A 26,641-nucleotide genomic window follows, 5' to 3' on the forward strand; every position below is an offset into this window, starting at 1 on the left:
CAGTCTAGGGGGAAAGCAAAAAGTTTAGAGAACTTTAGCCAAAAAGGCCAAGTCCTACAGCGAGGAAGTCAAGACTCTCTTGGTCAATGGGAGCTATAGAGAGGGTTGCCGGGCCACAATTAGGCTGTGGTTGTTATTACCGCTATTTTCTGGTCCCAAAGAAGGACGGAGGCCTTTGTGCTATCCTAGACCGCAGAACCCTCAACTACTTCCTCAAACAGGAGTTCAATATGCTCACCCTAGCTCAGGTCCTGTCTGCCCTTGACCCAGGAGACTGGATGGTAGCACCGGACTTGCAAAATGCCTATTTTCATATCCCTGTCCTGCCTGCCCATCATTGCTACCAGCTGTTTACGGTGGGCCATGAGCACTTTCAATTTGCAGTGCCCACCTTTGGCCTCACTAGCACCCCTTGGTGTTCACAAAGGTGATGGTGGTGGTCCCAGCCCATCTTTGAAGATAAGGGGCTCCAGTCTTTCCCTATCTTGACGACTGGTTGTTGAAGGGAGGCTTGTCCCAAACAGTTGTCTCCCACTTCCAGACTACGGCGAGCCTCCTGCATTAGCTGAGATTCACTATCAACGTGCCGAAGTCACACCAGACCCCCTCTCAGCTGTTCCCTTTCATTGGAGCAGTTCTGAACACAGTGCTGTTTCGGGCCTATCTCCCGAACGGTGAGCCCAGGATATTCAGGCTATGATACCGATGTTTCAACCTCTATCTTGAATTTGGTGAGAATGTCTCTGAGGCTGTAGGGCCTCATGGCGTCCTGCATCCTGCTAGTGAACTATGCATGGTGGCACATGCGGGATCTGCAGTGGGACTTGAAGTACCAATGGGCACAGCAATGAGAAAATCTCGCCGACCTGGTTCAGATTTCAGAGGGCACTGGGAAAGACCTGAAGTGGTGGCTAACAGACCGCGATTGCATCAAGGGCAGACCCCTCTCCCTTCCCCACCTAGATATGGCAGTAGTGACAGATGCTTCCCTTCTGGGATGGGTGGCTATCTGGGGTAGATGAAGATCAGAGGACTGTGGTCTCTGGCGGACGTCAATCTCCTTCTGCATTTACCATAACGCTATACGGGCCTACCATTTATAGAACAATTGATTCTACTGTTCACTGGGACATATCATTTTATACTGTTATTGCCCTGCACCTATGACTTCTCCATATCGAGAAAAAATGGGTTGCACTCTCTGATTGTTGTGCACGTACAAGTTTATGGACTGAAGCCTTGAGAAAGTGGTCCCACAACAAAACACGTGTCGGCTGTTCTTCAATACCTACGCGTCAATTACATCTGAAAGAAACACGTTAGTATTAGATTCCTTACCTTAGAATATCCCCAGGCATCAGACTGGATCCGGAAATATTTGCGTAGCAATACCCCTGCCCGTCGTTAGGCGTCGTCTCTGGCTCCGCGTCCGTCATCAGCGTCGTCTGCGCGGGAATGACGTCGTCGGAGTACTTAAACGCCGCCCATGCGCGCTGACGTCAGTTCTTCTTTTTTCCACACCAGCTAGCGCAGATCCGGAGAAGCTCTACCCCTTGGTCACTTTTTGACTAAAACTTTTTTGATCATTTTGATCTTCTTCAAGTCGTTCTCGACTCTTCAGGTGCCGGTAGGGATGCCCGGGTTCAAACCCTGCTCGAAGTGTAGTCGACTGATGTCGAATACCGACCCCCATCGCCGGTGTCTGCAATGCCTAGGCCTCGACCACGACGACCGTTCCTGTTCCGACTGTCGAGCTCTGACGTCGAAGGCTAGGCGGGAGCGGTCCCGCAAGCGGCTCGAGCTCCGGCAGTCGGACCGGCGCCATTCGAGGTCGCGGTCCCATGGGAGCTCGAGGGATCGGTCGCGGGGACGGAGCCCTCGCAGCTCCGGAAGTCGGCATCGGTCTTCTGGTTCCTCCTCAGGTAAGAGGCATGAGAGGTCAGAGCGGCGTCATCGCTCCTCCGACCGCCCCCGACGCTCGCCCGACGCGGCCGGGGTTTTGGGTGGCACCACCCACACGGCTCCGCAGAAGTCGCTAGCGCTGCGTTCCTGCCCCACACCTTCGGGTCCCTGAGCAGGATGCGACGCCAGAGGAGATCGAGCGGTACCTCATGTCTATGAGGTCGCTCTCTTCTCCACCGGACCCCACGGCGCCTTCGGGCCCAGTGGGTCCGGCTCCGGGGCCTAGCGGGTTGCGTGCTTCCTCGGCACCGACGCCGCAGGCGGCTTTGGCCCCGGCAGCGACTTCGGTCCCGGCGCCGCAGGCCCCGGCCGGATCCGGCCCTGGATCCTGGTCGATGCCGGTGGACCTTACGACCTCTCCGGCGCCGCCCCCAAGGGTGTCACCACCAGCGCCGACTTCGGTCGACGCCGGCTCCAGTCCTTCTATCGATCCCGTTCAGCCGTCGACACGGCCCCGTTGGGCGCCGTACGAGACAGCATTGGGTACATTCTACTTTAACGAACGGGCCCCGATTGTTGATCCTGGCTAACAGGCATTGGGTGACGAAAAGGACTTAGAGGGGTCTGAGGACCCTCTGACACGGGAGTGTCAGGACCAAGTGGACTGGACAGAGGAGCTTGGGGAGGCCAGCGGCCTGGATCTCTCTCCAGATACTGGTTATGTCTCCCCTCCAACCGTGGCTACGGAGGAGGGGGCAGCCTATAGCGTAGTACTGATGCGGGCGGCTAAGGCCTTAAACCTTACGCTCCCCTCAGCGGCCGTGAGGACTAATCTCCTCACCGAGGTCCTCAAACCGCAGTCAAGCTCGGTCGAGCCTCTGCTGCCGTTCAATGAGGCCTTATCTGATGTTCTGCTGGGCACCTGGTCCAAGCCCGCCGCAGGACAGCCTGTGGACAGGAACGTGGCCAGGCGCTACTGCCCGGCTCCGGGCGACCCAAGCTTCCTGTCGACCCATCCAACCCCCGAGAGCCTGGTTATCCAGGCCTCTAACTCCCAGACCGCGTTCCCGTCGGCCCCTCCCGGCTGGGAATCCAAGAGGTTTGAACAATTTGGCAAGAAAGTGTTCTCGTCCCTTAGTCTGGGACTGCGGTCAGTCAACACCGTATGCCTCTTGGGCCGCTACACCCACACCCTGAGGAGGTCAGGGCTAAACTCGCCCAAGCCCTAGTGGAGGGTCGAGAGCGGCACGGTACTCTATACGGTGCGGACTGGATACCACCGATACGCTAGGCAGAGCGATGGCCACGAAAGTGGCGGTCAGACGCCACGCCTGGCTACTGTGCGCCAATTTTTCGGCCGATGTCCAGGCTACACTTCTGGACATGCCGTTTGATGGCCGTCGCCTGTTTGGCGACCAGGCAGACCACGCGCTTGAGCGCTTTAAGGACTCCAGGTCTACGGCCAAGTCCTTGGGCCTCTCGGGCTGCACCAGCAAATGGGTGCCTTTCGCTCCTTTCGTGGCCAAGGAAGGGGCGTCCCCACATGGACCGTCAGCCAAACGCCGCAACAGAATCTTCAGCGCGGTGGCGGCCGTGGAAACCGCCGAGGAGGCGGTCGGGGTCCAAGGCGAGGCCAGTCCACACCCGCTCCCGCAGCATCCGCCTAAAAACCTTCCTAGCCCGAGTTTTCAGGCCCATGTGACACCAGTGGGGAGCAGGGTCTGCCATCACCTCTTCCACTGGCGCACAGTCACATCGGACAGGTGGGTGCTGCAAATCGTCCGAAGGGACTACTCCCTCCCCTTCGAGGCGACCCCTCCAGCCATGCCACCGCAGTACCACCGCGTGTCGGGGGACCACTTGCAACTTCTGCAGGAGGAAGTTACGGCCCTCTTGGCTAAGGGGGCCATTGAGCGCGTTCCTGGGCCAGAAGTAGGGTGTGGTTGCTACTCCCACTACTTTCTGGTACCCAAGAAGGGCAAAGGGGGCCTACGCCCTATCTTGGACCGAAGGAACGTCAACGGTTTCCTCCGGAAGGAGAAGTTCAAGATGTTGACTTTGGCTCAGGTCTTGGCTGCCCTAGACCCGCAAGACTGGATGGTGGCGTTGGACTTGCAGGACGCCTACTTTCACATCCCCGTCCTGTAGGCCCACCGACGTTACCTGCAGTTCACGGTAGGCCTCGATCACTTTCAGTTCACCGTGCTCCCCTTTGGCCTTACCAGCGCCCCACGGGTGTTCACGAAAGTGATGGCGGTGGTCGCAGCTCATCTGCGCAGATTAGGGGTTTCAGTCTTCCCCTACCTCGACGACTGGTTGTTGAAGGCGGGCTCGCCCCAAACTGTCGTCAACCACCTCCAGATTACGGCGGATCTCCTGCACCTGCTGGGGTTTTTCCATCAACGTGCCGAAATCACACCTGTGCCCCTCCCAAAAGCTCCTCTTCATCAGAGCTGTTCTGGACTCGGCGCAGTTTCGGGTTTATCCTCCCGAGCAGCGAGTCCGGGATATTCAGGTTCTGATTCCGATCTTTCAGCGGTTATCCCGGGTTTCGGTCAGGTTGACGCTGCGGCTCCTGGGGCTGATGGCTTCCTGCATCCTTCTGGTGCATCACGCCCGGTGGCGGATGCGGGCTCTGCAGTGGGACCTGAAGTTTCAGTGGGCCCAGCATCAGGGCAACCTGTCCGACCATGTCCTGATCTCGGAGGGCGCTGCGAGACAGCTGCAGTGGTGGCTCACGGACCGCGATTGGGTCAACGGCAGATCCCTCTCCCTTCCCCACCCGGAGCACGTGGTTGTGATGGACTCGTCCCTCCAAGGCTGGGGAGGCCACATGGAGAGGCGGAGATCAGAGGCCTCTGGTCTCCGGCGGAGTCCCAGCTCCATATCAACCTTCTGGAGCTGCAGGTGATTCGTCTGGCACTGAAGGCATTCCTCCCCTCTGTCCGAGGGAGTGCAGTGCAGGTGTTCACGGACAACACTACCGCCATGTGGTACTGCAACAAATAGGGCGGTGTGGGGTCCTGGACCCTCTGTCAAGAGGCTCTGCGGCTCTGGCAGTGGCTGGAACATCAGGGCGTGACCCTGGTGGTTCACCACCTGGCGGGTTCTCTGAACGCCAGGGCGGACAAACTCAGCCGACGGTGCTTGATAGATCACGAATGGCGTCTGAACTCGGACGTGGCGCAATGCATCTTTCTGCAGTGGGGAGATCCTTGGTTAGATCTATTCGCCACCAAAGAGAACGCGCAATGTCATCAGTTCTGCGCGTTGAAATTTCCAAGGCGGCACTCGCTCGGCGACGCATTTCGTCGCGAGTGGAGTTGCGGTCTGTTATATGCCTTTCCGCCTATACCACTTCTGCCCAGAGTGCTGAAGAAGATCAGGCGCGACCGGGCCCAAGTCTTCCTTGTGGCTCCGGACTGGGCTCGAAGGTTCTGGTATCCCGAGCTACTCAATATGTCAGTCGGTCCCCCGATCCGTCTGCCTCTTCAGGAGGACCTTCTGTCGCAGCAGCAGGGGACGGTCCTCCACCCGAACCTGTCCAGTCTCCACCTCCATGCTTGGAGATTGAGGGGCGGCAGTTGAGGCCATTTGACTTGCCTCCTGAAGTTTGTAATGTTATTCTGGCAGCCAGGCGTCCCTCCACTAAGTCAGTATACGCCTGCAGATGGAACAAATTTGTGGCATGGTGCACAGCAAAGGCTGTGGATCCCCTTCTGCCCCTCTTTCTGAAGTTCTTCTCTGCCTTCTTTCTCTTGCCCAGCAGGGCTCTGCTCTGGGCACTATCAAGGGCTACCTTTCTGCCCTTTCGGCCTTGATCAGTGAGGATTTCCCAAGGGAAAACCACACGAGAAAACAACTCCAGCAGTTTTTCACAGATGGTAGTGGCATTCGGGGTTCGCAATAGAAAAGCTTTGGGATATCGGGTGGCATAATCAATCAGGACTAGGGCATATTGGTTCCCTTTCCTGGATTTAGGTAGTGGTCCTATTAGGTCCCTTCCTACACGTTCAAAGGGTTTCCCAATGGTTGGATGGGGTTGTAGGGGGACCAGAGGAGGCGATAGGGATTCTTTTTTTGGCACACTTGACATTCTTGGCAATACTTAGTGATGTGTGCTTATATATCAGGCCAATGGAAATGCTCAAGGATGTTTTGACTGGTCTTGTGTGCTCCGAATGGTCGGCCACCAGATGACTATGTGCAAAAAACATTACCTGTTCCCGCAACCCCTGAGGGACAAGCAGCTGAAGCAGCTGTTTAGGACCGGAAGGGCTCACTTTTCTGTAGCGCAGGTCATCCTCAACTGGGAATGATGGGTAAGTATCAGGGGAGGGGGCCACCTGTTGCCATGCTGTTTTAAATGTGGGGTCATTCTTTTGGGCGTATCTGAAGTTTTTCTCGTTTTGCCAAGGTGCCTGAGAGAGGAGGATGTATCCGTAATACCCTTCACCTTACTTCAGAGAAGCTGTATGAACTCTTGATTATCAATCCCTAAGATGAGTTTCTCCGGGAAATTAGGTAATACCCCTACTTTGACCTGTATGTTCTTCCCGTCTGGTAACCTCACCCCTACTCAAGCGATTGGATACGATTTGATATCCCCATGTACACATTGGATGGGCACTCGTTGATGTCTGATAATGTTCTCCGGTCTGAAGAACCGGAATAACCCACTTACAGGGTCTCGGCGGCAGGGGAACCGCCCAAATCTTCCATACCCTACATACGTAGTAAAAAGAGAAACAGGAGCCTTCGTCTGCAGGAGGAACCCAGATTTATTCAATAGCCCGGGCTATGGAACAGAGTCCCAAGCTAGTCAGATACAAAACCCAGGAGGCTGCTACTTTACTCTGTAGCTTACAAGCCTTTTATACATTTCTCATACCATTCTTTTGGCTGTCAGTCCATTGTCCAATCAGGGCAGTGTTTGTAGTTGATAGCTTGATCAAGGCGATGCTTTAAGTTGATGACCTGGTCAAGGCTTGGTACACAGAGCATTGTCCACTCTGCTTTGATCAGGGCTCTTTCTTTCAATTCATTGTTCAATTGCCTGATCAAAGCCTGGTTTCTCAAGTCATTTGTTTATTTACCCTGATTAGAGTCCAGCAGGCAGACCATTGTCTAGATAACCTGATCACTGTGTCAAGGATGTTTTATCAGGCTGGGAGCAGGAGAGGAAAAATGAATCATTCACTCGGGGTGAGGGCCATGTGGCTTTCTGATGAACTGAAGAGAACAGGGGGTTGGGCGGGTGACAGTTCCTGGGCAGAAATTCAGGCCTGCAAAAAATGGATTTTTGTCGTGCTGATAGAATTTTCCTCGTTCATCAGGAAAAACTACCAGGTGGGTCGTGAGGAAAGTGTTTGCCACGAGATGGCAATGTAAAAATCAATGGAGTCCTGGAAAAATGATTGTCGTTAAAAAAAAAAACATTTCCTCAGACCCTCCTTTTGCCATAGAGTGGCAAATACTTCATGAAATGTCAATGTTCATAAGCCCATCTGTTTCTTGCTGGCCCATTACCATCATATTAGTGTTGTGAATGCTTGATGGCGGTGGCTTGATGGTCTGGGCACACATAGTACAGAGCACTGACAGGCACTGAAAACATAGACAGCAGGAGACCAGGACAGCTACCTCTAAGGCAAGGAAAATGAGGACCCTCCAACCCCACTGGGAAAGAAGTCCCCAGATCCAGCCGGTGAGGGACCAGTTGCCTTCATCCAGATGCACTTCGGAAGAGAGACGATGCAGACGTTGGGCTGGTAAGGAATAGAACTGATGTTCTGCGGTAGTCTGGATAGGAGTTGGTGATGTAGCCGGATGGTAGATCAGTAAAAGCCAACCAAGGATTGATAGGAGGAGGGAGACAAACAGCGTCACCACGGTGACCAGGAAGCATCTGCTATGTCGGAGACTGGCATCTCATTTCTGGATACGGGTGTTTGGGAAGGCGGCCATTCTGCTAAGCCAGGGACCCCTAGTGGCTGTCTGTGATTGGTGGTTGTTTCACCAGATGCAGTGTCGAGGGCCCTTATGGTTTATCTCAGTCTTACAAATGGCACTACTCTCAGACTGGGAGGATCATATCATATCATATGACATTTATAAAGCGCACTACTCACCCGGAAGGGTCTTAAGCGCTGGGGGAGAGGAGTCCGCTACTGCTCGAAAAGCCAGGTCTTCAGTAGCTTCCTGAAGGTGAGATGGTCCTGGGTTAGCCGAAGGTGGATGGGGAGGGAGTTTCCATATCTTGGCTGCCAGGTAAGAGAAGGATCTTCCTCCGGCGGTGGCTCTGCGGATGCGTGGAATGGCGGTGAGGGCCCTACAACCTTTGGCACCTGGCGAAGTCAAGGGCAAGCCTTCCCTCTGGAACGTAGATTATACCTGTCGGAAGCAGGGACGGTATGATCAGGAAACAGTTGTTCTTGATGCTGAGCAGTGTTAAGGGAGGGCTCCACCTTTCCTCTTAGGACGTTGTCACTCTCCGCTTCAGTGGATGTGAAATGCAGCCTGGCATCGCTGAATGGGACAAAGGTTGGAACTGTCTCTGTCTCTGTGTCTCCCAGTCCTTCCCTCACCCACTGATCGTAGGGGAGAGGCAGAAGAACACGCCGGCAGTGGGTAGAGTGGACCCAGTTTTTTTGACCATCCACTTTGACAGCGATGCGGGTGGCCAATAGGACTTGGCGGGGTTGTGTCCAGCGGGGCTCGAGGCTCTTGGTCCGCTGGAAGTTCCTCACCAGGACCTAGTCGCCAGGTTGGATGACGTGTCCTGGGCCCTCTCTTTTGTCCGGTATGGCCTCGTGCACTTGGTGATAAAGAGTACGAAAGTTGTTGGTTAGATTGTACAGGTAATCAGTCAATACAGAGTATTCAACATCTGACAGTTTCTTAGGTCGAGGGACACCCCAGAAATTGGCAGGCCTTCTCGAACACAATCTCATGTGGTGATAATCCTATCCTGGTGTGGACCGTTGTTCTGGTGGACAGTAGGGCCAAGGGCAGAGCATCAACCCAAGTGACACCTGTCTCCGCTACTATTTTGGCCATTTTAGTTTTTAGGATGCCATTGTATACCTCCACTAGGCCTGCTGACTGGGGGTGGTTGGCGGTGTGAAACTTTTGTTTTATGCCTAATGCTGTACAGACATGGTCCATGATTTGAGCTGTAAAGTGTGTCCCGTTGTCGCTCCAGACCAAGCGGGGCAAACTGAAGCGTGGGAAGTACTCCTTGAGTAGTACTTTGGAGGTAGTGATAGCAGTGCAGTCTTTGACGGGGTAGGCTTCCACCCATCGACTGAATGCACAGACCATAACCAGGACATATTTTAAGTTAACGCACCTGTCCATCTGGATGTAGTCCATTTGGAGGACTTCAAATGGGAAGTAGGAGGAGAGAATCCTTTCTTAGGAGTAACGGTGCCTTTTCCGGGGTTGTACATTAGGCAAACCATACATGTTTTAACCAGCTTTTCAGCATATGCTGGTATTTTGGAGGTGTACCATGTAGGTTCCAACAGTTTGCAAATTCCTTTCGCGCTAATGTGGGCGGGACTATGCACCATTGTAACTACTGCCAGCACGTGACTATCAGGCAACATCCATTGTCTCTCTGTGGTTGTACGGACCCAGCCACCATCACTTCCCTCCTTTGCTAAGTGATCTTCCCACACTCTTAGTTCTTCAGGAGTAGTATGGGACTGAATGTCAAGCACACTTTGTACTGTATTTTCAACCATGCCCCCTTCTGTAATCCACCTAGCGGGACTTCCTACATACATTCCTTCCCTCTTCCTCAGCGCTGTTTGTCTGGCCGTCTGATCAGCCTGAGCATTGCCTTTCCCGACATCGTCTGTCACCTTCTGATGGGCTGGACATTTCATAATGGCCACCTTTTTGGGGAGTGACAGAGAGTCTTAACAGTCGGTGTATTAGGGGGCCATGTTGGATCTTGGTCCCATGGGAAATAAGGAAATTCTTTTCTTTCCATAACCTCCCGAAGTTGTGGGCCACCCCGAAGGCATACTGACTGTCGGTGTAGATATTTACCGTTATACCCTTGCTTAACTCACAGGCTCTAGTGAGGGCCACTAGTTCTGCTGCCTGGGCAGAGCACTGCGCAATCTGAGCTGTTTCGAATACCTTTTCTAATATTGTGAGTGCATAGGCAGCTGAGGTGTTACCATCTAGCCTTCTGAGACATAATCCGTCCACATATAGTGTACCTTCTGGGTCCTCTATCGGGGTATTCTGTAAGTCAACCCGTCCCTTTGTCTCGGCCTCTGTCCTTAATATACAGTCATGTGGGTCTAAGCGGGCATCTGGAGTGCCCAGTGGGAGTAATGTGCGGGGTTTAGTGCAGTACATCTTTTGATGTTAATGTGGCTGGAAAAGAGTGTTAGTTCATACCCTGTAAGTCGTGCGCTAGTGAGGTACTGTGTCTTGGTGTTGTTAAGGAGAGTGTCTACAGAATGGGGGACCATCAGAGTCAGAGGGGAGTTCATGACGATTCCCGCACTCTGACGGACCATGAGGGCGGCCGCAGCTGTCGCCAGTAGGCATCCTGGGAGAGCCCTCGCTAAAGGATCCAAGGTGGCTGAAAAATAGGCGCATGGCCGTTGGTGCCCTCCAAACATCTGGGTCAGGACTGCGCATGCACAACCATCTGTCTCATGTACAAAAAGAAAAAATTGTTTGCTATAGTCAGGGGTACCGAGGACTGGAGAAGTACACAGGGCCCTCGTCAAATCTTCGAAGGCCTGCGCATGCTCTGTCGTCCATGGAAAGGAACTGTCTTATACATCCTTGGTGGTGAGGTCAAGAAGGAGTTTGACCATGGCCGTACCTGCTTTTGTGTTCGTGGGGCCGTCATAGCATTGATAATGGCTACACGATCAGCGGTGAGCTGCCTTCCCTCCTTCGAGAGGAGATGACCTAAATAGGTCACCTTCTCTTGACAAAACTGAAGCTTTTTTAAAGAGACTTTGTGGTTGTGGAGGGCAAGGTGGCGTAATAGACAGAGAGTAGCTTCTTTACATGTTGGGGCAGAATTTGCAGCAATAAGGAGGTCGTCTACATACTGCAATAGCGTTGAATTGTCAGTAAGTTCCAAGGAATCTAGTTGGCTTTTTAGGGATTGACTGTAGATACTGGGGCTCTCGGTAAATCCTTGAGGGGCGCGGCAGAATCTGAAACTCCGCCCACCAAGGGAGAAGCCAAAAAATTGTCTGCTGTCAGGATGTATGGGTATGCTGAAGAAGGCGTTCTTCAGGTCAATGACAGAGAAGTGTGTGGCATCAGAGGGAACCATCGTCAAGAGGGCAGTGATGTCGTGGGACAACAGGATATTGGGATATTGTTATTTTGTTAAGGGCTCTCAGGTCAATCACAAATCTGTATATTTTAGGGGAGAGAGCATCTCCATTAGTCTTTTCAAGAACAGGAATAATGGGACTGTTACAGATATTGCCACGTGTCTCCTCCACTACGCCCTTGTCCATCAATTCAGATATTATTGTCAACAGGGCCATTTCTCCTTCCGCGGGCAGTGGATACTGCCCAAGGCAGGGGAGGAGCGCACCTGGGTGGAAGCGTACCACATGAGGGGGTATGCTGAGACACCCTACATCAGTGTCTGATGATGCCCAGAGGGAGGAAGGTAAAGACTGCAACTCTAGTGGGAGGGGACCAGACAGATACATGTAGGAAGCTGCAGTCGGAGAGATTGTTAGGGATACACCTTGGGGACTACATGATATAGTCGCATACAGAGCTTTTAGTAAATCCAAACCTAGCAAGTTCTCACTGCAACCTGTAGTAAAGACCAGGGGAGCGTCAACATTTGCAGGGCCAATATCGAGAGGGAGGGGTTCAGAGACAGGACTGGTCACGGGCGTCCCTGCAAAACCCACAGAGACATTCATATTGCCAGAAAGGGTTGCCTCCGGGACTGACAGACGTGCAATAGAAGACCTGGTGGTCCCAGTATCCAAAAGAAAATTCTTATCATTCCCCACAACTGACATTTTAACATACAGGCCCTTTTGATCCACTGGAATTTGCACTCTGGTAATACCCCTTTCCTGGCTGTCCTATGCTTGGTAGGATCCTGTCTCATCAACTTCGTCATAATCATCATTATAATAAGTGCGTGTTGCTTTGTTCCCATCAAACATGTTGGTCGGGGGCTGCCAGATGGGGGCGTCAACCCTGGGCCTACGTTCTTTATCCCGTGGATGGGGTGGGCCATGATCCCAAGTCCTCCCTGTTCTTATGTTTTCTGCTAATACAGGACACTCATATATCCAATGGCCGTAACCCTTACAATAAGCACACTGATCGGTTTGGAGGGCTCCTGTACCTTGAGGACTGGAGGGGGTGGACTGGCGAGCGCTTGGAGGGGGTTGGTATTGCGGTCTAAAATTTCAGCGGGCATCTGGACCTCTGGGAGGATAAGCCTGCTGCAGAAGTGCCTTAGTCTTAAGATCCCTAACCTTCTTACTTTCCTTATCTTTATCTTCGTTCTCCCTATTCTCATGATATTGAGCCATAGCCAAGATACCGGTCATAGTTTGGGCAGACCATGTACTCTCAACCTTCTTAAGCCTGGCAGAGATCTCGGGAAGTAAGTTGCTGACAAATTTGTCGACAAACACTGGGCCAGAACCTGGGGTCCGGGCATCCAGACCACTATGTCCCTTGTATTCAGTCTCAAAACGGGTAAAGAAGTCAGCCACATTTTCATCTTTTCGCTGTCTACAGGCATTTATTTGATCCCAATTAATGACAGTTTCCGGTAAAAGTGTTTTCATAAACGTCATTATTTTACCGGGCAAAGTCAGGATTGCAGCTTCTGGTTTAGTCCCTCCTACCCTTGCTTCTTCCATAGCCTCTAGGTCAGCCCATTTACCTCCCAATGCTACTTCATGATCAGTATGCCGAATCTTGTCCCATATTTCAGTGGGTACAACCGCACCAAAAAGTAAATCTATAGCCTCAAGAACGAGAGTACCTGCAGATATAAACTGACCTAATTCTCTGTAAAAGGCAGCCGTATTCTTCCGGGGATCTGGTAACTCTCCTTTTAACTGCATTACTTCTGACATTTTCCAAGGAACATGAACCCAAAGCCTGCGCCAGTGTGCTTCAACAGCCCCTCGGGGGCCGCCTCTCTCATTGGCATAGCTGTTTCTAAAGGGACATTTGAAAAGGCAGTCATGGCACGATAAGCTACTAAAATAGATATAGTCCCAAACATCCCCTCTCCCTGAACATCACCCCTTTTTATTTGTGACCTAAGGTCCATCAATCCGGTAGGTATCTGAACAGACACATTTTCAAATGTTTGCATGACCAAAGCACACATGTATTCAGCCCAGGTGGTTTGTTCCATAATTGTCCATTGTGAAAAGGTGGACCATATTTCTTTAAAGGAAAATATATCTTTGTTATTCATGTTATGTTATAAATGGATTTGTAGCGCGCACTGTTAGTCAAGACTGTCCTGGCGCGTGGGAGAAACACTGACAGAAAGAGCTGAGAAACTAAACTACTTGTTGAAACAGATGGGTTTTTAGGCGTTTTTTGAAGATGGCCAGTTCAGTCGTATGTCTTAATAGGTCTGGAAGGTCATTCCACATGGTGGCAGCTCTAACAGCCAGAGACTGACCACCTAGACGTGATTTCCTAAACCTGGGGACCACCAGACGTCTAAGGGCCGCAGAGCAGAGATGGCGCGTCGGCTTATAGAACGTACATCTGGCCCTCAGATAAGATGGACAAGGGCCATGTAGGGCTTTGTGAGTCAGGACCAACGCCTTGAATCGCACTCTTTGAGTCACCGGAAGCCAATGAAGATCGCAAAACTGTTTGCGGGCAATTAGTCTCCTTGGGATGTCAAAGAGGAGCCGAACAGATGCATTTTGACCCACTTGAAGTTTGCCCAGGAGAAAGCCAGGGGAGCCGATGTAGAGGGCATTGGCGTACTTCTAGCGCGAGAGTATAAGCGCCCTGGCAACTGCCTCCTTGGCATCTTGGGGCAGAAGGGGGAAGAACTTCCTTAGGGTTGTTAGGGTACCGAAGCATGATCCCGCCAGTCTCATGATTTGCTCGCGGAAGCACAAGTCAGCCCCAAACCAAATCGCTAGGTTCTTAACTATCCCACAGTCACCCTTGGGACAGGGGGATCCTTTGGGCCAAAGTGATTCTTTAAAGGCCACCGGGAATTGGCCACAGAGGAGTATTTTGGGTTTATCCTCGTTGCATTTGAGGCTGGCCTCGGCAAGCCAGGCAAATACTGAGGACAGACAATGTTGGGCTTCATCAGTGCGTAGGTCACTACCTTTCCAGATAAAGAGGAGTAGGGTGTCATCGGCATAATCCATAATTTTGGCACCCAACCTCTCTGCTAGGTAGATAAGGGGGGTCAGATAAACATTAAAAAGCAAGGGGCTCAAAGTCGACCCCTGCGGGACCCCTGTTTCTACTTTGTTATCTGATGAGTGGAAGGACGGCATCCACACTTGCTGGAAACGGTCTTTAAGAAATGATTCGACCCAGCTTAGAGCAGTGCCTGTGATGCCTATGTCCGACAACCTGGAGTGAAGCTGAACATGGGGTACCGTGTCGAACGCGGCAGAGAGATCCAATAAAATCAGTGCCGCCCTGCCGCCCCCATCCAGGCATTCTCTAATGGCCTCGGTGACCTCCACGAGTGCCGTCTCAGTGCTGATAGATGTTCGGAAGCCGGATTTTGCGGGATGCAATGCACCCGAGGACTCCACACATTTTTCCAGCTATCTGAAAGCTGCCTTCTCACAAATCTTGGCTAATGCTGGAATAAGGGAAATGGGACGGTAATTAGATGGAAGTAGAGGGTCTGCCGTGGGTTTCTTGATCAGAGGGAGGAGTTTTGCGTGTTTCCATTGGGGGGGCATCACACCTGACTGCAGAGATTCATTGACCAGGGTCCCTACAATAGGAGTGATTATTTCCTGCCACCCCTCTTAAAACCCTCGCTGGACAAGGATCCGTTGGTGACCCTGATTTGAGAGATTTTAAGATGGTCATCATGTCCTTCACCTCTACACTGTTGCCTCTTTAGGTCTTTCTCTTGAAGGGACGAAAAGCTGACTGCTGAGCGTAAGGAGGCTATTCGGGGGCAATTAAATAATTTACATAAGTCTTGTTTGACTGTAGACCACGGGGAAGCAGGAGAAGGACGGGTAGGGTTAAAGTCGCTAGGGTTGGACTGATGGAGACTTGTTATCATTCCCTCGGTGAGGACAGAGTTAATGTGTGTGGTCGAAGTCATGGGAAAACTCGGGAGGGCTGGTGTGACAGGAAAAACGGTAGGAGGGGCAGTGGGGGCTGGAGCGGATGGTGGTAGGGTGACATGTTCTTTCTAGCATGGTATCAAGCAAGGAATCACTTTCTTCTCCACCCTCTATATGGACCTTTACTTTTTCCTCACGGACTGGATAACATTTCTGTACCCGGGCCCCATGCTCCCTATCGGCTATTTCTACCTATTTGGTCATTCTATTTTGCAAATTTTCTCTGGCGTGGTCGGCCATAGACATTTGTTCTTGTTTTCTTTCTTGCGCCTTTTGTTTCCTAGCTCTCTGTTCTACCTCTTTCCTCCAAAATTGGACAGACTCAAACATGGACGGGCGCGTTTTTCTTTTAATGAATTGCTTCTATAAGTTTGTAAGGACTTGGGAATCAAAGGAGCCAAAAAATGGCCACTGTAACTCCGCATTACTTTTCTTGGTGTATTTCACCCAAAACGAGGAAAACATTATGGCAGCGGGGCCATATTTAATATACATAGTGTGGCCAGGAGTTCCTTCTGTAAGAAGCGAGCAGGCCTCCTCCAGCTGGGAGTCCTGCGTACACATACAACAACATAACCTCTTAAATTTTTGAAAAGGACAATAATTCATACAGATTTCATACAGAACAGACACCAGCGGGTTGTTAAAATTCACCTCGCTTGCTTGGCTTTGGCTAAAGTCAATAAAAAATTGGCTTTTGCGAAAGTCAATTACAGAATCATACAGACTTGGTGGATGATCAGTCCACCCTTACCTTACAGGGGTAGTTCTCTTCTGCAGACGTAGGGCTGTGTCCTGCTCCAGAAATTATTTGCTAGGGGACTCCAGCGAGAAGGCGGTCAAGTGGCCCAGACCGGGTGGGGAGGAACAACGGGTGAGTCGTTCGGTCTACCAGAATAAAACAAAAATCCTTGGGTAATGCGCCACCGTCGGAGTCGCTCCATGCACCTCCTCACGTCCACCGGGCCTGACCCCCGTACTCGTGGAGTCCCTATTCCGGCGCCATTTGAACCGGAATAACCCACTTACAGGGTCTCGGCGGCTGGGTAACCGCCCAAATCTTCCATACCCTACATACGTAGTAAAAGGAGAAACAGGAGCCTTCGTCTGCAGGAGGAACCCAGATTTATTCAATAGCCCGGGCTATGGAACCGAGTCCCAAGCTAGTCAGATGCAAAACCCAGGAGGCGGCTACTTTACTCTGTAGCTTACAAGCCTTTTATACATTTCTCATACCATTCTTTTGGCTGTCAGTCCATTGTACAATCAGGGCAGTGTTTGTAGTTGATAGCTTGATCAAGGCGATGCTTGTAGTTGGTGACCTGGTCAAGGCTTGGTACACAGAGCATTGTCCACTCTATGCTTGTAGTTGGTGACCTGGTCAAGGCTTGGTACACAGAGCATTGTCCACTCTGCTTTGATCAGGGCTCTTTCTTTCAGGTCATTGTTCAATTGCCTGATCAAAGCCTGGTTTCTCAAGTCATTTGTTTATTTACCCTGATTAGAGTCCAGCAGTCAGACCATTGTCTAGATAACCTGATCACTGTGTCAAGGATGTTTTATCAGGCTGGGAGCAGGAGAGGAAAAAAAGAATCATTCACTCGGGGTGAGGGCCATGTGGCTTTCTGATGAACTGAAGAGAACAGGGGGTTGGGCGGGTGACAGTTGCTGGGCAGAAATGCAGGCCTGCAAAAAATGGATTTTTGTCGTGCTGATAGAATTTTCCTCGTTCGTCAGGAAAAACTACCAGGTGGGCCGTGAGGAAAGTGTTTGCCATGAGATGGCAATGTAAAAATCAATGGAGTCCTGTAAAAATGATTGTCGTTCAAAGAAAATAAATTTCCTCAGGTCTAACCAAGGCTTTCTGGATGACTGACTGTCTACACCTGGAGTCAAGAAGGGTTTTTACACATATCCCATCTATGACCATACTTACATAAAAACAGATGCCCATTTCCTCGGTGTATAAGAGGTGTCTGGGAAGGTAACAGATGTGCATGTGCTCTTCTGCGGTTTCCTCTGCAGGCAAAATCGGGCTATATGTCCCCAGGTCCCACAGTCAAAGCATTGAGGTCCCTTGGTCATAACTGGTTCAGGTTTAGGGTAGCACGCCTTTGTGGGTACTACCAGGGGTTTGGTATATTTCTTCTCTGTTTTTCATGTAGTTGGACAGGAGTTTTCTCTCCTTCCCAGGTGGATGATCTTGGTTGGGCCCTGGTATAAGTGGTTGCCATTTCTACCGCTAGTTCGACAGAGAGGTGGTTATGTTGCTTAAGCCACCTCTGCGTGGGAAAGGGGAGGGCCTCCAGGAATTGTTCTAGATATATTAATGACATTATCTCTTCCTTAGAGTGTATCTGGGGTTGTAGCCATTTATCTGCGGCTGCTTTTAGTTTGTAGAATAATGTTTTAGGGCTGTCCCCTGGGCTTCCTTTCTCTTTTTAGAAGCGTACCCTGTATGCGTCTGCATCCAAGCCCAGGGGGTCCAGGATGATCTCCTTTATTTCTTTGTAGGGGGTGTTGCCCATTGAGTTGGCTCCCTGGTAGGCTACCTGTGCCTCACCACTTAACAATGGAGCCAGAAAGAAAGGCCATTTTTGTTCAGGGCAACCGGAGGCTCTGGCAGCGCGTTCGAAATTGGTAAGGAAGGTATTTGGGTCTTCCCCTGAGGTGTACTTCTGCAGAGCAATAGTGGGGAAACTAGACTGGGCACCTTGTCGGCCAGGTTTTGCTGCTGGAAGATGGCCCTGTTCTTCTAACAGGGTCCGGCTCCCTCGGATGGGGCTGACAATCGACAGCAGCGCCCAAGGTGATTTACATGCACCGGGACTTGCACGTAAAAGGCAACGCGGAGCGTGATTTCCCTGACCGCCCGTTTCCACACAGACGGCGCTGGATCATACTGATCCCTTGTCAGAGGCTCCATTCATAGCGCCCCAAGGTTACAACCATCAATTGCTTTGCTTTCAGACATCTTTGGACAGATTGTTGTTTCGTCAGATTGATTCTCGGTTGTTGAGGCTCCTCTTCATTAGGAGTTATGAGGTCCTGATGAGAACTCCCCAATCCATTAGGAGTTCGAAACGCGTAGACCGCCAGTTTATACGCCAATAGATCTCAATTACTTTACAATTTTTGTTGAAAGCACAACATCTCAAAAAAGTATTGTTTATGGCGTTTTTGTATGCTTTATGTAAATATGCAATTTTCTCTCGTGCTTTTGTAGAATGACTGAGTGAATGTGGAGTGCATGGGTTGACTGAGATATAATGGATGTGTTATAAATGCTTTGGAATATGTATATTTGTATTTATGGTTCATTGTATAAAATGTGTTTTTGATTAGAGGGATCAAAAAATTGTTCAAATTGTATTAACAAATTCACAGATGTGTTCAAAGTGAAAATAATAAAAACAATGATTTATTCAGACTGAATTACTAGTCTAAGAACCCACATTAGGTTTGATTCCAAGTGCTGTGAGAAATAACAGGTATTTATCATAACAGTATTGGCGTTTTGTTCTGTTTAAGTTTAGGTCAGTGGCTTGGCATTACTGTTGGGAGCCCATACCCAGTAGTGTTTTTTGAGTGTTTGGTATCATACATATTGGAATCATACACCTACATCGTAAATGATTCCATGCACTATAAAGCTCCTCCGGAAGAGGCCCTTCGTGCTCCCGGTACCAGTCTTCTAGACCTGGACAGCAAACTATGGCTGCTGTCGACCAGAAACAAAATTCCGCCCTCCTGCTGTTGAGCCAAGCTCGAGCAGAGGAAGACAGAACAATAAGTATCCTGTCACAGGGAGGTGTGACCACCTCCCAGACAGGACTTATTTATTTATTTTATTTTTATTTATTTAGAAAGTTTCTATAGCGCGAACATGACCAGCGAGGGTATCCGAGCACTTTATAGTTTATACATCAAGAAGGGTACAAGCAATCAAAACAGAACCAACAAAGCCAAAACTTCAAAGTCATGTATAGCCTGGCATTCTCATGACCCTGTCAGCTGGGCCACACATCAGCGACTATGACCTCAATATCGAATGGAATAACCAGTCTGAGGCAGAAATGTCTTCATCAGGAGCCTTATAACTTTTTTTTTAAGAGAACAGTGGAAGGGTTCACCCTGACTTCGTTGAGGAGGGAGTTCCAAATCTTCTGTGCCATACCCGAGAAGGCTTGATTGAGGGTTTTTCTTTTCTTGAATTTTTGTGGTTTGAGCAGAAGGTTCTGGTGCTTCTGGAGGCTCTCGAACCACATGAGAGCTCCAGTTTCTGAGCGAGGTACAGCGGGGTATTGAAGTGGATGGCTTTGTGTGCCATTCATGCCATTTTTTACTGTATCCGACCTCATATGGAAGCCAGTTCAGGGACAGCAAGTCAGGAGAAATATGGTTGTATTTCTGAGCACCAGTTATGAGCCTAGCAGCAGAGTTAAGGGCAACCCTAAGAGGAGCCGTCCTCACTTTAGGCAGGCCGCAAAGAGTTGCGCTGCCATAGTCCAACCTTGGTATCACCAAGGCTTGCACTGCAACCTTTAGGTCATGAGCAGGGAGATCAGGTTTGAGTTTCCTTAGGGTGCTGAGTTGGAAGTTCACTCCTTTGGTGAGGGAACTGATGTGCTTCTGCATGTTCATACTTTTGTCTAACATAATACCAAGAGAGGTTGCAGAATCAACAAGATGAGGTCTACAGTTAAGAGCAGTAAGCTGATTCAACCATTGTTCCATGACCGGAGATTGCTTGTCTGGTGTGAATAAGAGGAATTCAATTTTTAGAGCATTTAGCTTCAAGTGGTTATGTGTCAGCCAGCTTTGTGTTTCCAGTATGACTGAGTTGAGGGACTGGATGTCCTCTGGGGAGGCGATCTTCAAGTATAGTTAAGTATCATCCGCGTACATGTGATAGTCAATGCTGGATGATTTCAGAATTTCTGTTAAGAGGCTCCATGAACAGGTTGAAATGCGTGGGAGAGAGTGCTGAACCCTGAGGAACCCCCAGAGTGACCTGCGCAGGATGAGACAGTGATTGGTTCACCTTGAAGCTTTGGGATCTGTTATGAAGGAATGAGCAGAACCAGTTTAGTACATGCCCAGAAAGCCCCATCCTGTGTTCCAGGAGGTTAATTAGGTTATCATGTTTGACAGTATCAAATCCTGACGAAAGGTCGATAAGCAGGCAAGATTCATTTTGATACAACATTCTTAGCGCATCATCGACAATGTGAGTTAACGCAGATCCTTTACTATGGCCCGGGCAAAAACCAGATTGGCATTGGTCCAGGAGTTGGAAATGATCGATGTGGTTACAGAGTTGGGAGAGCACACATTTCTCCACGACCTTCGCCAAGGTGGGCATGTTAGAGATTGGGCGAAAGTTATGAAGGTCCGTGGGATCAGCAGATGGTTTCTTTAGAATCGGGGTAACTTGACCCGATTTTAGGTAATCCAGAATAGAACCGTGCCAAAGTGATGCATTGACAATCTTAGTCCAAAGTGTGAGTAAGGAGGTTCTAACTTCCAAGAAGAGGTTCGATGGCAGGGGGTCGTGAAGGCTTCAGAGTTGTCAGCATTTTGCTTACAGAGCTTTCATCCAAGGATTGGAAAAGACTACAGGGTGCGTTGTTTGTGGGGAGATAGGGCTGTGCAGGGACAGTGACATCCAACGGAGGGTATTCAGTGGACTGATTGACAGGTGATCATGGGCAGAGCGTAGAAGAAATCAGAAATACTTAGTCTATTGGGACAGTGTTTGGGTGCTTGCCAGCGCCACTCAGACTGCTTGGAGGGCACATTTGGTGCCCTCCTAGCATACTCCAGCCCAAACCAGTTCGGGCAGCTGTTGGCTCCCGCTGTGGTACGAAACAGGACAAAGGACATGGGAGTATCCTCCCCACTGTCCAGCCCCTCCTCTGGGAGAAAACCCAGAATTGTCCCAACCCTTAGGGTACTTATTGTCTTACCTGTGGGAGGGTCCCTAGATTCGTTGTGGGATAAGATTCAGATCACATACCACTTCAACTTGGACCGCCTGGGCACTTCTCTGGACTTCGTTGGACTTTGTGTTGGGAACCAAGACTGCAATTGGGAAGACTCCTGCTGCTCCTGGTCTCGTCGTCCTGCAAGTCTGCTGCAAGGTCTGTGCCTGTGCTCCATACAGGTTAATCACAAAGCCTGTGGGCATCCAAGAACCCAAAGTAATCTCCCTTGGAGTGAAGGAGTCACTCCCCCGTATCTGCAGGCAATGCATTGCAGCAGGCTGGTCTGCTGATCCTTGGCTCCCACAGACTCTGAAAGGCTCAGAAACACAGGTGGTGGTTCTGCAACTCCCTCAAAGCCTGCACTGTCTTCACATTAGGTTTGAGGCCAGTATCTCTAGTCAGAACTGCTGGACCAGAACCCTTGTGCACCGTGTCGACTTGCCATTGCAAAGGCTTGTCAACTCTCTCCTCCAGAGGTCTTCGGGCTCCAAGAAGCGCCTACTGAAGCATCTCATGCAGCCAAGATGTTCGCCTGCATCGCATCCTTTGCACCATGGGCCTGCATCCTTTGGTGAGCTGCTTGAGGTCCTCTTTCGACTCCTGTGCCTTTGGCCCATGAGTCCTCTCAAGGGTCTTCTTTGGCTCCAGTGAGCTCGTCTGCTTGCACGGGCTCACTCCGACTTACCTGCTTGTGGTGAGTCACTTGGACCTTGCTGGTCCTGACAACGCACCTTTTTCTTCACTTACATTGGTTGCCATTGCCAAGGCTTGTTGGTGCCCCTGCGGACACTGGCCCTTTGGCTCTTGACATCTGATGTGGGAAAGCTCATGCACAGCTCTTGCACAGCTCATGCATGGCTCCTGGTCCTCCTCTGCATCACCTGGTCTGTGCAAGGGCACCGTCAGCTTTCATTCATCTCCGACATCGGTGGGCATTCGTCTTCTGTGGCTCCTGGTCACTCCTGAGTGGCATAACCTCTGTTCCCCCTCCTTGCAGATACCTCTAAATTTGAATCCATGTTTGGCTTCTACAGGACACTTTCCCCTTTTTCGCCAACGGCATCTTTTCCAAAGTGGTCTAAGGCGATTTCCGGCGTCACTTCACACCAATGCACTAGGCTTCCGTAGTGTAGGTATTCTGGTTCCAGGGGTATCCTCAGGTGGGGTGATTCTCCAACCTTCCATCTTTCACAGGGTGTCTCCAGGGTCCTCTGGGAAAGGTCCTTCTTCTTTAAAATTGCAACTGTAACTTATTGTTTGGTCTCCCCCTGGGGACTATGTATTCTGTGCTATTTACAAATTCTATTGACAAAGTATTGTGCATATTTTATTGTTTCTCAAGGTGGGAAGGAGATTATACAGTGTGTTAGTGAGTGTTAATCATAAATATATATTTTTATAACTACACTGTGTGGGTCCTTTTCATTTAAACTATATCATAGGATTAAGTACTGGTAAAACAAGCTACTTTACACTCCTTTTGGACTCAGCCTGAAGGCTGCTCTCCACAGCTACTACTTAGAGAGCTTTCTAAGGTTGTCTAAGACCACTAAAATCACCATAAGGGTTGTCTGGATTAGTGCAGGGTGCTACACTTACATAAGTGAGCACCATATACTAAGCCAGCCTCCCACAATGGCAATGAAGACCCTTCCTCCCTCCACTACAGCAAGTCTGAGACATTCAGGGTATAGTCCTCATGTGTTGGGATCAGCCCTGGATCTTGGTGAGGATGGCTCCAACGATTCTTGGCTTCATGCGTCTTCCTCTTTCACAACATCAGGTGGCACATGCAAGTACTTGTCATGATTCGAACACGTAAAGAGTGACTACAGGTCCCAGAATGCTTGTTTCTAGTCTGTCTTCACTGTCTACTACCTTCCTCCTCTCACCCTCTATATTAGTCTTCTGTGTGCCTTCCGCGGTGCTTGTCACCTGTGGGTTAGCCGAATCTTCGAGTTCTGACGTTCTTGGATATTGTGCGCATTGTAGCGTTTGAGTCTGTGAGAGCGGTGCTAAGGAGAAACTATTCCTGGCCGTTTTTCTTTGGGCGTTTCTTTCTGTTGAACGCCGCGAGGCAGCTGTGTGGAGTTCCGAGCTGAATCCGAGCTGAGAGCCGCGCTGACAGCTGCATTGGAACCGCGCTGATAGCCGGAGAGAGACTCGTGCTGGGAGCCGCGTTAGCAGCTGGGGAGAGAGCCGCGCTGGATCTACGACACAGAGGTACACGGAGCTCGCGGCCAGCAATCATTCCTAGGGCTCTAATTTAACTATACTTCTCATAACGGACCTGTGCCTAGCGGATAGCTGGCGTAAGAAGAGTGTTTTTTGTTACTCTTCCTGTTTATGTTAAAAACTTTGCGTTTGTGGATATTTTTGGCATTTGAGAATTGCCGAACATTTTGTTTTCTTGAGAGCTGTTGAGTGGCTCGGATTGAGTGTTCCGACAAATCCTGGATACACGGACAAACATAAGTCAAGGAGGAACATTTGCATTACTCATAGAGCTGAAGCTTTTTCGATATGACTGTGGTTCACTTATGAGAAGCTTCTGTTTCTCTCTGGACTTAGGGTTCTTGGGCAGATCCCTGTTTTCTTTTTCTTTTACTTTATTTTTTCTATTTTGCCTTCTTCTATCAGGATGACTGTGGAAGCCTTATAATGTAAGTGTATGTCCTTCCATTGTATACGTAGAAGCGGTAGTGTACCTTAGGAAAGAGTGTAACTTTCCTGTTCTTGTGTCTCTGTGCAGGTACCTACTTACAGACCCAACATTTGGCGTTCTCCTGTTGTCGAGTCCTGTAGAAGGTTTATGGCTACCACTTCTTTATGTTTTATTTATCCACTTTTTCCCCTTCCCTGGGTGAGGTCCTCATAGGCGAGTGTTAAACTTGTGGTACCGTATCTAGGGAGGAGTGAATCTAGCTACTACATCGCTCCTGCTGTACCGGATTTCAAGGTTAGTCAATCTGTATACATCGTGACAGTACTTCAATGGAACCTCGGATCCCAGTGGCCTCTGCATCGGGGCTGACTCTGAGGCCTAATTCAGATCTTTAGGAAAAATCTGCAGTGATGGCTGTGAGATGCCGATCTGAACACCTACAGGCTGCTCTCCCTTCCTCACCAGCAGCCCACAGTTGTGATTGACACGTCAGTCCTAGGTTGGGAGTATCACCATGGGAAAGTGAAAATCAGAGGCTTCTGGTCCCTGGAAGAAGGCTGACTCCCCATCAACCTGCTGAAGCTTCAGGGGATCATCTTGGCCCTCAAAGCCTCAATCAAGGAGAGGCAGGTCCTGGTGCTGACAACTCTAATGCCATGCAGTACTACCAAGAGCACAGCAGTGTGGTTTTCTTGGTCCTGTGCCAGGGGACTCTGCAACTCTGAAGGTATCTAGAACAAGAAAACATCTTTCTAGTCGCCAACCAACTGACAAGATGCCAGAGCGACCAAACTCAAAAGGAGTCATCTGGGGGATCACAAGTGGCATCTTCATAACGAGATGGGGCAGGGTATCTTTGAATACTTAAAGGCTGCATCAGGAGCCCAGTATTTTAGCAATTTTGCATGCTGAACTTTCCCCCAAGGTTTTCATTGGACACTCATTTTGGTAAGAATGGAGAGAGAGATTCCTGTATGATTTCCCACCGATACCTCTCCTGCGTCGGGTTCTGATGAATGTTGGAACAGTCTGGGCCCAAGTCATAGTTGTTGCCCCGGACAGGGCCAGGAGAGTGTGGTCCCCAGTGCTACTGAGTCTGAGAATTTGCCTTTTGATTAGTCTTCCACTTCCGGAGGACCTCTTGTCTCAGCAGCAGGGCAGGGTCCTGCATCTGAATCTCTACAACTTACATTTTCTTGCATGGAGATTGAACGGTGGCATTTGGATGATTTTGTATCGCAACTGGAGTGGTGGTGGATGTTATCATTGCTGCCAGATGCACTTCCTTGAATTACATCAATCTGTGACAAATTCCTTGCTTGTTGTGTTGCCTGTGACACCTACCAAACATTCTGTGTTCTTTTATTTGATCTGCCCTTCGCCCAGGATGGCCTTGACGTGATCACATTGAAAGGTTACTTGTTGGCCCTTTTGGCCAATCTGGGTTTATTGGACCAACCGTCCCTCTTTGTCACTGATTGTGATGTATTTCGGTAATGGTTTGACACATGTTACTTCCAGAAACATTTGTGATGCCCCATTTGGGATCTTCACCTGGTCCTTACACTCCTTGTGTGCTCTCTCTGAAGCTGTTGTACAGTTGCTCTATACGGCTTTTGACTCTTAAAGCAGCCTTCCTTAAATTTATCACGTTAGCATGCCGTGTGAGTGAGCTGCTGTCGCTTATGGTTTAACCACCCTCCACTACCTTCTTCTCAGACAAGTTGGTGTTGAGGACCTGGGTGGATTTCATCAATAAGATTGTGGTGCCCTTCCATGTTGGCTAATCAATTACTTTGGCTGCATTCTTCACTCCATCCCTCAAAAGATTAAAAGACTGGCTTGATCCAAAAGCATTAGAAGATTACCTTGATCCATAGACTCTTTAATGCCTTCCTGCCTCCCCGTTCTATGGACTGGCCTCTTTAATGTCTCTGAATTCCAAAGCTAGAGATCGGCACACTCACCAAGTGTTCTATGCTTCTGGCCTGAGAAAGCAGAAAGGGAAGGAGACAATAAACTGATGTTAGTAGGCATGGGTGGCATATATCTGTTCCACCTCTGGGGTAGTACAAATCTATCATGGCGCTGCACAGTGTCACCTATCAGCTCATGGAAGCCCTGCTCTTGAAACACTGTTGATCCAGTCTGGTGTCTGCAGATAATCGAAAGGCCAGGAATCTCCAGAAAGGGTGTTACGGGCGTTGGGTCACTGAACTTGAGTACCTGACTACATTACAAATAAAAATAAATAAAAGTTCAGGCATTTAAAAATACGGGGGCAGATTTACTAATTCAGGCGCATCTCTGCTAATCAGAAGGGATGCGCCAGAAGAGTTGCAATGCATCTGCCCACCCTTGCGCCACCACTGATGCGCCGCATTTACAATGCGGCACACCGTGGCACACGGATGGGCAGATGCGTGTCACATCCCCCGTCAGAAATGCGTGGCATTGCTGGAGTTTCGTCACAAGCGCGATGCAGCTCCAGAAAGGCTCGGGGGTGCCCTATCCCTAGCATGCTGCATCAAACCTTACACCTGCTTCAAGCAGACTCAGGATTTTGACGCAGCATGGCCTTAAAAGTGACTGAGAGAAATCTTGTAGATTTCACTCAGACACTTAAAGGAGGCGTTCCTGCGGCGGAACGCCCCCCCCCCCCTTACATGTAGTGCAGGGCTTTACAACGTGACGCATCTCCCAGATGCGTCACATTGTAAATAGCCCGCAGCATGGCGCTGGCT

This window comes from Lissotriton vulgaris, chromosome 2_1 (genome assembly GCF_964263255.1).
Source record: "Lissotriton vulgaris chromosome 2_1, aLisVul1.2, whole genome shotgun sequence".
Classification (NCBI taxonomy): Eukaryota; Metazoa; Chordata; class Amphibia; order Caudata; family Salamandridae; genus Lissotriton; species Lissotriton vulgaris.